Here is an 11,889-nt window from a genome sequence, read left to right on the forward strand (position 1 = left end):
GTGAGATCTCAGGACGAGAACGGAATCAAAGGCGCCGCGTTCTGGAACAGCGATACATGTAACATTCGGGAATGACTGAGTTTATGATACAGCGACGGAAACGGCGGCACGTTAACGGCGGGATACTCCTCCACCTGCACTTATCTTCCCAGATTTTTTAACTAAACGGTTTTAAGTTCTATTTTAAACTGAGCGTTATTTGCGATGGCTGACCAGCAAACTCAATTGATCTTCTGTAACGACTCGCCGAAGAGAGTTCTGGTGTCCGTGATCAAGACGAAACTCCCATCAAGCCGACAAGCAGCGGACTCTTCTGATGCCCACCAGCCCCGGATTCAGCGACTTCATGGTGTACCCGTGGCGCTGGGGCGAGAACGCGCACAATGTGACTCTGAGCCCCGGCTCGGGCAGCGGAACCGCCTCACCGGACACGAAACAGCGGCTCTCCCGCCGAGTCAGAGGTTTCCTGCCCGGAACACCTCAAGGTGAGCGACTGCACCAGTGATCATAAAACATGCTGTGATAAATCACACAAGTGCACTCTTATATTTTAATGAGCACGTATTCTCGCTAAGCGAAGTGGTTTTTTTTCGGTTTTAGCGGCGTATATAATCGTTACATGATCACGTCATGGTTTAAAAGGCGCGCTTTGAACGGGATTTTAAATTCTCCCTCCTTGAAGTTAGGCGTGACGTCAGACGTGGCTGCGGCCAAAATGTTAGCGATTACGCTTCTAGAAAAACTCCAGTTATGAGTGCTAATCCTAACTAACGATAATTTTACACGTACTCCTTCACTGTAAAACTTTTTTGTTAAGTGTCCTGCTTCAAATGATACGTTTTTTACCTGCAAACGTACATTTAATATACATTTTTAAACGTTTCCCATAGAAAATTTATATATTTTTTTTTAATCAAATATCAGTTTTTGAAACGCTTGCATGTAATTGATATTTTTTATTACTTTTGGTTAATGATTGTTGAAGTGTGGTATTCGAGTCCTGAACCTTCTTTCTATTGATCGTAGAGAGAGTTCTTATTTTAAAAGTTTTAGTTTTGAGTTGGGCCATTAAATAGGCGTAACAATTATTAATAACTTATAATATTTTACGTAATCATGACATGTCCCTATCCATATGACATTAGAATTTTGATATTACCTTTAAAATATTAATAACAACGTGGGGTTTTTTTTTAGTAATGCAACCTTTATTTTAAGCATGTGTCCTTGTGACATAGTATTTCCTATTGTAATAAATCAACAATTATGCATAATTACATGCAGTACCTACACCATATAGTAAGTACATGTATAAATTATAGTTACTCATTACTTAAATGTATAAATTACACTGTAGACAAGAACACGCTTAAAATAAAGTAACCAGTAATATTGTGGTGTTTTAGTAGGCTATTATTCTGTTAATTACAAGGTTTTATTTGTTTTATTACATATGGCACTTAATGAATAAAACATTTTTGGATTACTATTTATATTTAATATGTGCCACTGTTTTATATTAATACATATTACCCTTGTGTTCCCACCTGGTGTGTTTTTCCGTATTATTTTATTGAATTTGATTTGTATTTCAATGTATTTTTAGTTTTCTAGAATGCTTTGAGGTGCAACTTTAAATGTCGCTATAGCCAGATAGTTACACTACATGTTCCTGCGGTCTTATTTTTTTAATGACGGCATTCCGTCTCTGACGGCGCGCGGCAGACAAACGTCCGAGAGCTGATCAACAGAGGCGAGAACTTCTCCCGCAGCCGCCATACCGCTGCAACCATCTGCAACCCGCGTCTTTTCTCCCCGCGAGATAGTTCTCTACAGGCGCACAACGCACGCACACATGGTCCCGCGGCCGCCACAGTTAGCCGTATCTGTGTTGCACACCGCCATAACGAGAGCGCTAACTTTCCTTCTTCTCCGTCTCAGGTGAAAGACCGTACCTGTGTGATTATCCAGACTGCGGAACAAGCGTTCGTCCAGAGCGACGAGCTGAAGACCCATCGCGCCTCCACACCGGAGACAAAACCCTTCGTCTGTTCGGAGAAGGTGAGCGCTGGCTTACTTCCTGACACGATAACTACTTTTTTGTTGCCGTGGATTACCTTACTGCCCTAAAATTTATTTGCGATAATATTGCACATTTTAAGAACCATTTAATGCCACGAGTACTGACAGTGTGACATATACTAACAAATAATGCACATACACGCTTTCAAATAACACAAAATGTTATATAAATAAAGAACGTTTAAACATTGCATCAATAAGTGAAAAAATATTATCCTTAAAAAAAATAATAATAATAATAAATGTTAATAAAAACCAAAACAAAGAAAATTCTGAGTTTTTTTAAATCATTAAAATTATTAAATAATATATATTTATTATCGTTGTAGATGATACTATTATAAACTAATATAAAAAATTATAAAAATTATAACCTCTTGAAATACACTAGGGGGAAAAAATAAAAGTGAATAATGACTAAATTTTGGTAAAATGTTATGTTTCCCTTTTTATTTTAGTAAAAAAACTTCTAAAAAAAAGTAAAAATAGAAGTCATGTTTCTGCCTCCATTACTGGCTATCATTTAATTATTAAGCCCTTTTTTGTTCTTCCCACATGGGGGAAAGTATTATAATTAATGATTTAAAAATGTAGGGAGATTTAAAAATCCCCTCTCAGGTACTAAGAGGGGAATTTATCTTCAGAAATGAAATTCAGGGCCCGAGTAAATGTCAAAATCTTGATTGGGTATCACTTTAATAATTCTACATGATTAAAAGGAGCTTTAAAAAGTTATTGTTGTAAATGGGGGGCAGAGGGGGTGGAAAATTTGGTAATTTCTTTGGGGCTCTCGGGGAATATTGGAAAAATTCGAGTTTGAAACTTCTGGGAATTTAGGGGGAATTTAAATTTTGAATTTGGGAAATTTCTAAAAATTATATACAAAAATAAAAAAAAACGTCTTGCAAACTAAAACTAAAACAAAACTTTTTGGGGGGGGTCTGTGATGCTTTTTTTTTGATAATGAAAAAAATTTTAAAGTGTTTATTAAAATAGAAATCTTTTCAACAATACAAGTCTTTTTAAATTTCTCTTATTTAAATTTAAAAATGTTTGAATAAAAATTTAATTTTTGATACTGACCCCCAAACTTTTGAAGGTAGTGTGTTGTTGAAAAAGGATTTCTGTTTTAAAAAAACTTGGGTTTTTTTCTTAATTTTTTCATCAATGCCTCAGAGCTTGTCCTCTTCTTTGTGCCCGTCTGGAGACTAACATAACTGTAGTAATGGTGTCTGAAACCAGAATCAACAAAACAGAGACCGCTTGTATGAGTTACATATCAAAAAGTCATGTAATAATAATATAACGACAGGCGGAACTGACTAACAACTAACATGAGTCATGGTGGGGCGGGGCCTTCGGGTGGGCGGGGCTTGGTGGCGCGGTAAATGGTCTCTGATTGGTCAGCCTTTTGAATGTGTCCTAAATAATAATTGTTCTGTTGTACATTATCCACTTGCTATTACTCTATTTATTAAAAAATATTGTAATAATAATTAACCAGTCAACTGTTTCGCTTCCGTTTAACAAACTGGGTCCTTACCTATGGAGGCTTCACAAATGCTCACAGAAAGAGTAAAACATGGGAAACAAATAACAATCAATGAAAGAGTCACAAGGGCAAGTGAGAAACAGAAATTGGGTTTCATGGGGGTTTTCAGATGAGGCTATTAAAACTTTCACGCCCTTTACATTCAAGGCTCGCTAAATCTTTAGAGGCAGCGTTGCACGTACGACCATTAAAAATAGTCAAAAAGGACTTCAGTGTTTTTTCGTGGCTCCAGTGGCCAACATTAATTTCATCAAGCGTCGAACTTAAAAGCACTTTTAAGCCCATTTGAACAGTCCAGCCGCACGCGTCACCCAGAGATCACTGCATCTCTATGCCTCGGCTCATAGTGTACAGCGGCCCTCGTGACCCGGCTCTTTCCTGCATGGGGGTACTCTGACGGGGAGAGCGGGCTCGCTCGTCTTTGCTTTGGCACACTGTCCTCTGCTGATGGATGATTCACGTTAAAGACTCTTACAAAGACTCCCAGTCCGCCTCCGGTCTGTGAGCGCGACTCTGAGCCGTTACACCTGGTTGGACGTGCGTCTCGTATGCATCAGATTTATCTGTGAATAGATTTTAGGGTTTGCATAGAAGTTTGGAAGGATGCTTTCACCAAAGCTGCAATTTCTTGATTAAAAATACTGTAAAAATGTGAAAAATTATTAGAATTACAAAAAATAGTGTTTTATGTGTGAAATCGCGTTAAAGTGGTACTTAATTTGGCGTTAGAAAGCCAACTTACTGATTCTACTATGTAAACTTAGTCTTATTATTATTATTCTTTTTCTGAGACTAAATTTCTGACTCTAACGCCGCCTAGGAGCTTTAACTCTACAGACTTCAAACTCAGCCAGCTCTTCAGACTGATCTCGCCGGTGTGCTAATATCTTTTCTAACTGATCAGACTGATGGTTTCATAAAAAGAAGATAAAAATCATAAAATCCCTAGACTTTATTGTTACGGAATGTTCAGATGAGCAAGCTCCCAACTGGTCAAAATCAAACTAACAAAAACGAAACCCATTAGACTCATCCAAGCTTCAGCTTTCTAGGTACTATTTTCTAATCCATTTAAAACATTCAAACCATCTATCTAATATTTCGAATCTATCTATCTATCCTATCTATCTTCTATCTATCTATCTACTATCTAGCTATCGATCTATCTATCTATCTTCTATCGATCTATCATCGACTCTATCGATCTTATCTATCTATTATCTATCTATCTATCATCTGACTCTATCTATCTATCTATCTACTATCTAATCTATTCTATCGATCGATCTATCTATCTATCATCTAGCTATCTATCTAAGCTCCAACTGTTTCTTTCTATCTATCTATCTATCTATCTATCTATATTATCTATCTCTATCTATCTATCTATCTATCTATCTCTCTATTCTATCTATCTATCTATCTATCTACTACTATCTATCTACTATCTACCAACTGTTTTCTTTCTATCTAATCTATCTACATCTACTATCTTCTAGCGATCTACTTCTATCTATCTATCATCTATCTATCTATCTATCCTAGCAACATGCTATATGTTAGAAACCGCTAGTCCACTGCTAATCATGCTAAAAACTGCGAGGAACATGCAGTCTTCGCTAAATCATACTAAAACATGCGAGCGACATGCGAGTAACTCGCTATCATGCTGAACATGCTAGCGACATGCGTGTACTCGCTAAGCATGCTATGACACATCCTAGCGAGATGCTAGTCCTCGCTAATCATGAGTAGCGACTTCTATCCTAAGCAAGTAACCTCGCCTAAGCATGCTAATCTAAAGGTTCGCCAACATGCTAGTCACTCGCTAAATCATCAGTTATCTGCGAGCGACATGAGAAACCTCGCTAATCATGGCAAGAGACATGCTATCGACCATGCATCACTAGCGAATCTTGCTAATCACTGCTAGTAGACATGCTAAGTCACCTTTGCTAATCGTGCGAGAAACATGCTAGCTGACCTGATGCTAACTCAATAATCATGCTAGCAACATAATAATAACCGAACTTCGTCGGGCCTAGTAATATGCTAGCGACATGCTAGAAACGGCCTAATGCTACTAAAAACATGCTAGTGACATGCTAAACTTGGCCTACGCATCGCTAAAAACATGCTAGCGACATGCTAGTCAAAACTGCTAATCAGTTAGAAAACAATGATAGCGACATGCAGTCACTCCGCTAATCAGGCTAAAAACATGCTAGTGAAATGCTAGTGACATGCTAGTCACATGCTAATCATGCTAGAAACATGCTAGGCGACATGCTAGTAACTTGCAATCATGCTATTGACATGCTTAGTCACTTGCTAATCATGCTAGAAACATGCTAGCGACATGCTGGCACTCGCTTATAATGTTAGAAACATGCTAGCGACATGCCTCGTAACTTGCTAATCGGTAGTGACATGATAGTCACGTTCGCTAATCATTGCCTGAAACATGCTTAGCGACATGCTAGTCACTCGCTAATCATGCTAAAAACATGCATGCAATATGCTAGTCACTGCTAATCATGCTAAAATAACATGCTTAGCGACATGCTACTGACATCAGTCACTTTGATAACATCTAGAAACTTAGCGACTGCTAAACACTCGCTAATCATGCGACACTGCTAGCATCACTCGCTCATCATGCTTAAATACATGCTAGCGACATGCTAGTAATTGCTAATCCTGCTAGAAAATGTAGCGACATGATAAGTCACTCGATAATCATGCTAGAAACATGCTAGTAACCTTTGCAATCAATGCTAATGCATGCTAGTCCTTTGCTTACATTAAACTTCTTAAACCTTTTCAAACTTCAAAACTTAAAACTTCAAAACTTTTCAACCTTTTTAAACTTTCAACTTTCCAAACTTTTTAACTTCTGTTCAGGCTTTCTCAAGCAACTTAAGTTTGTCTTTGACTACTTTTTTATCTATTTATTTCTGTGATGCGCAGCTGTATTTTCCAAGCATCATTCTCCGCTTCAGTGTCACCTGATCGTCAGAAATCATTCTATAGGATGATTGTATTATCATTGTTGAAAACAGTGTGCTGCCGATATTTATGCGAAACCATGACTACATTTTATTTTTTTCAGTATCTTTCAAAAAGAAAGTTCAAAGAACAGAATTTATTTGAATCGAAATCTTTGTAACAGTATAATGTCATGTTTCGATTAAATTTAATGCATTCTAATTTTTTTTTTTTTTTTTTTTTTTTAAGTATTTTCCCCCTGTTTTCAACGATTGATTAATATCCGAAATGTTTCCTTGAGCAGTAATCATCATATGAGAATGATTTCTTGAAGATCATTTGACACTACGACTGGAGTAATTATGCTGAAATTCAGCTGCGCATCACAAAATTAATTACAGTTTAAACACATATTCACTTAGAAAACACTATTTCAAGTTCTAATAATATTTCACATTTTACTGTATTTTTATCAATAAAATGCAGCCTAGAGACGCAGAAGAGACTTCTACCGAGACGTGGACATCAGCCTGTGAACGTGGCCTCTGTTCTGAAACGTAACCGTATCAGAGACTAGTTTTTAACAGGTTTTTATCTTTTCACATTCCTTGCCAAACCCGTACATAACCATCTCTTCCCGAAGAAGAAAGTGCTTCCACAATGCCATCGGTGCGCTTTCAACAGACCATGGTATCATATTTTCCGCCTTCATCTTCTTTCTTCTTTTCTCTTTGATGTAGGTATAAGGCGTTTCTTCAGCCTCCTGTCCTGGTTTAGAGCAATGTGCATGAGTGCTGCTCGGCGTTCTGCTCGGATGGCTTCGTTCTGTAATGTATTTGTTGTTTTACAGTACGCGTGTCCAAGCTCGGGCTCCGTCTCGCCGCTGAACACCGGGCTCCGTAATACCAGCATCCCTCCAGTTTTACTGCTTCATGGGTTTTGTCTAAGTGATCTGCTACTATAAAACCACATTCGACCTGTGTGTTGGAAGATGGCAGATGTTAAGCCATTTTTAGTTTGATCGAGAGAAAGCATGCATTTTTATTTTAATCCGGAGAGCTTATAAAGCAAACACGTGAGTTGACTTTTTATGCCAACACCTAAAGTAAATATCAGGAGGTCAGAAGCTGTCTTTGCCATTAAAGCATTGTTACTAACCTGTAATATTTTTGTGGTTTGTTTTTTTAAATCCTGTACCTAGTATTTATAATACTTACAGAAAGGTGAAGCACACTGGCTAATCATGACTTAAGCTGTATTAGGCTGGAGTTTTGATTTTATTTTTTTTATAATTTTTTTTTTTACTGTAAATAGTACTGCATACAGTATTTTGAATGACCAAATATAAATCCTGATTATTTCCGTATATATAATATATATGAGAGTAAAGGTTTTGAGTTCATTCCCTTTTCATTAAATCCTTTCTTCTGCGATTGCAAATGTTGAATAATATCATTATATATTTGTTTCTTCCATTTTTGAAAGAAAATAATATTTAACTTAAAATACCAAATTCGACTTATTTTGATATATTATATTCTGTGGGTTAACTTGTTGAGATTAATAAACCATATAATGAGTAAGAAAACAATAGGCATAGGAACTCTAAAAATTATAAACACTAAATTAGTAAAACTATAACGGAAATTGTAAAATAAACACGAAAACGAAAAAACACTTAGTCGAAAAATATTACTAAAAAAGCAATCCTTTATTTAATATTTATAAATTTCGCATGTTGATTGATTGTGATTCTCAGAAATGTAAGGGGCATGCACATAGAAAAAATAACAAGATGTGGAGAATGAGTCTGAATTCTTGCGGCAGAATTAGTTGTAATTTGAGGCATGCGAGGAGCTGAAAGAATGCGCAATGTGACTGAAGACAGTGTTTTGCCGCGGAGGCTTTTATCTCGAAAAGAATGAAGATAAGTGAGTGTTTTCTACATGGCTGTCGCCTTTGGCTGTATGGAGACAGCTGCTGAAACACAAGGAAACAAAAGACGGTTTGATTACGTAAGTTTCGCAGCCACCGTCAACCGCCCGCCTTTCCCTTTAAAATCGATGTAAATGTAAACAGTATGCGCGGGAGACGTACACACTGCAGGAAAGAACGCACGCGGACGCGCGCCTTACAGTCAGGGTTGCCAGGTGGCACAGCAACAAAACTACCGCCAGCAAATTCGTTTCGTTGGGGCTCTGCCCCCGTTAAAGATAAATAAATAAATAAACTGGCAGGGGATAAAATGCATGTGTGTTATTTGTTTTTGATTTTATGGCGGGTTCCTCTTGTAAAATTCAGATTTAATGTGCTAAATCCTCACGTTATTGGGGTCGGCAAGCAACAGTGTTAAAGTATGACTAGTTCAGTTCCCGCCGCGGGAAAACGCGCAGACTTGGCTAATCAATGCGCTTTACAGTATACACCAAGGCGACGATGTGATTGGATGCAACCGTTGCTTCCCGTCAAAAAAAAGCGCGCTCTGCTATTTTAAAAAGTGTCGCGGCGTCAGGCCGTTTCGCGGAGGTGTGATTAGTGGCTGGGCGCGGAAGTTACTGGTGCGAACCGCCATTGGCTCGTTCTCTCGCCGCGCACGGCGCCATCGCCGTATACTCCATTCTGCGTCTGCTGGATGGGCGGCCGGGGGGGGGGGGGCGCTCAGGGCGCAGACATTTCGCAACGCGGAAACCCCCGAGTGTGTTTCTCGGGCTCGAGCTGTATCAGCTCCCTGCCAGTGAGATCTCAGGACGAGACGGAATCAAAAGGCGCCGCGTTCTGGAACAGGCGATATCATGTAACATTCGGGATGACTGAGTTTATGATAGCAGCGTTCGAGCGAACGGCGGCACGTTTAACGGCGGGGATACTCATGCCACCTGCACATTATCTCCACAGATTTTTTTACTAAACGTTTTAGTTCTATTTTAACTGAGCTTTATTTGCGATGGCTGACATGCAAACATCAAGTTATCTTCTGTAACGACTCGCCGAAGAGAGTTTTCTGGTGTCCGTGATCAGACGCTCCCACAAGCGCGACAGGTCAGCGGACTCTCTGATGCCCACCAGGCCCCGGATTCAGCGACTTATGTGTACCCGTGGCGCTGGGGCGAGAACGCGCACATGTGAGCTCTGAGCCCTGCGGCTCGGCTAGCGGGGGGGCGGAACCGCCTCGACGACTACGAAACGCGGCCCTCACCCGAGTCAGAGGTTTCCTGGCCCGAACACTCAAGGTGAGCGACTGCAGCCGAGTGATCATAAACATGCTGTGATAAATCACATGCAAGTGCGATCTTATATTTTAATGAGCACGTATCTCTCTAAGGCGAAGTGTTTTTCGGTTGTTATGGCGCGTGATATAATCGTTACATGATCACTTCAATGTGTAAAAGGGTGGGGCAGCGCTTTGTGAATCGGGATTTTAAATCTCCTCCTTGAAGTTAGGTGCGTGACGTCAGACGTGGTCGTCGCCAAAATGTTGAGCGATTACGCTTCTATAAAACATCAGTTTATGAGTGGCTATACCTAACACGATAATATTTACACGTATGCCTTTTCACTGTAAACTTTATTTTTGTTTAAGTGTCCTGCTTCAAATGATACGTTTTTACTGCACAACGTACATTAATATACATTTTTAAACTGTATCCTCATGAGAAAATTTATATATTTTTTTTTGGGGATGCAAATATCAGTTTGAACGATTGCATGTAATATTGCTATTTTATATTTACTTTTGTTAAGATTGTTGAAAGTGTGGTATTCTAGTCATTGAAATATTACTATTGATATCTATTTTAAAGTTTTAGTAGGGGGGTGAGTTGGGCATGAATATGCGTACAATTAATATAAATTATCTATAATATTTACGTAATCATGACATGTTCACACTATCGCGATATGACTTAGAATTTGTATTACATTAAAATATTTACTACCAACGTGTGGTTTTATTTTAGCTATCGGCAAACTTTATTTTAAGTGCATGTGTCCTTGTTAGCTTTCATTTACTAGGTAATAATAACAAATTATGCCTAATTACATGGCAAGTAACCTAACCATATAGTAAGTACATGTAGTAAATTAATATTACTACAGTACTTAAATGTATAATCCACTGTACAAGGACACCTTAAAATAAAGTCAGGGCGATGTAATATGTGGTGTTTTAGTATGCTATTATTATGTATTATCAATGTTTTATTGTGTTTATTACATAGGGCACTTAATGACTAACTTTTTGGATTACTATTTATATTTAATATGTGCTACTGGTTTTATATTAATACAATATTACTGTGTTTTGGTGTGTTTTGCAGTATTATTTTATTGATTTATTTTGTATTTCAATGTATTTTTACTTTTTCTGAGAATGCGTTGAGGTGCAACGTTTACTGTCCTATTATGCATATGTTAACATCACATGTTCCTGCTGTCTTATTTTTTTAGAGAGCGGCATTTCGTCTGCAGGACTGCCCGCGGGCGAGACGAACGGGTCCGGAGAGGCTTGTATCACGAGGGCGCTGAACGTCCAGGCAGACGCCGCATCCGCTGTCAGAACATCATGCAACGGCAGCGTCTTCTCCGCGGTCAGAGAATTCTCTACAGCGCTACAAACAGCACGCACACCACCGGCGTACCCAACGGTCGAGCGGTGCTTCGCCACTGTGAGGGCCCGTGATCTGTGTGGGGGCACACAACATCCAGAACGAGAGCGCTAAAGTCGCTCTTTCTCGTCTCAGGTGAAAGACCGTAGCTCTGTGTGCTTATCCTATTGCCTAAGACTGGCGGAAAAGGCGTTCGTCCAGACGGACTAGCTGAAGACGCCCTCACAGCTGGCGTCTCCATCACGCCCGGAGAAAAACCCTTCGTCTGTTCGGGAGAAAGGTGATGGCGTCCTGGCTACTTCTTTCTGACACAGGATAACTACTTTTTGTTGGGCTGATGTATCTTCACTAAAATTATTTGCGATCATGATTGTCACATTTTAATGGACGGGCATTGTTATGGCCAGGCTGAGTACCGGGACATGGGACATATACTAACATAATAACTGGCAGCATAACACGCTCCTTGCAATAACAAAAAATGTTATATAAAATAAAGAACGTTTAAACATGGAATCATAAGAATGTGAAAAATATATCTCTAAAAAATACAAGAGATAATATTAATAAGATGTTAATAAAAACCAAAAACAAAGAAAATTCTAGTTTTTTTAAATCTTAGAGAAAAATTAAAAATATATAATCATAAGAATCTCGATAAAA

General features: G+C 38.7%; 1 pseudogene; it reads left to right on the plus strand.

Annotated features, from left to right (window-relative positions):
* Window positions 1-204: 204 nt before the first annotated feature.
* Window positions 205-11,510, plus strand: LOC122138303 (annotated as a pseudogene).
* The last annotated feature ends 379 nt before the right edge of the window (window positions 11,511-11,889 follow it).

This window comes from Cyprinus carpio, chromosome B8 (genome assembly GCF_018340385.1).
Source record: "Cyprinus carpio isolate SPL01 chromosome B8, ASM1834038v1, whole genome shotgun sequence".
NCBI lineage: Eukaryota > Metazoa > Chordata > Actinopteri > Cypriniformes > Cyprinidae > Cyprinus > Cyprinus carpio.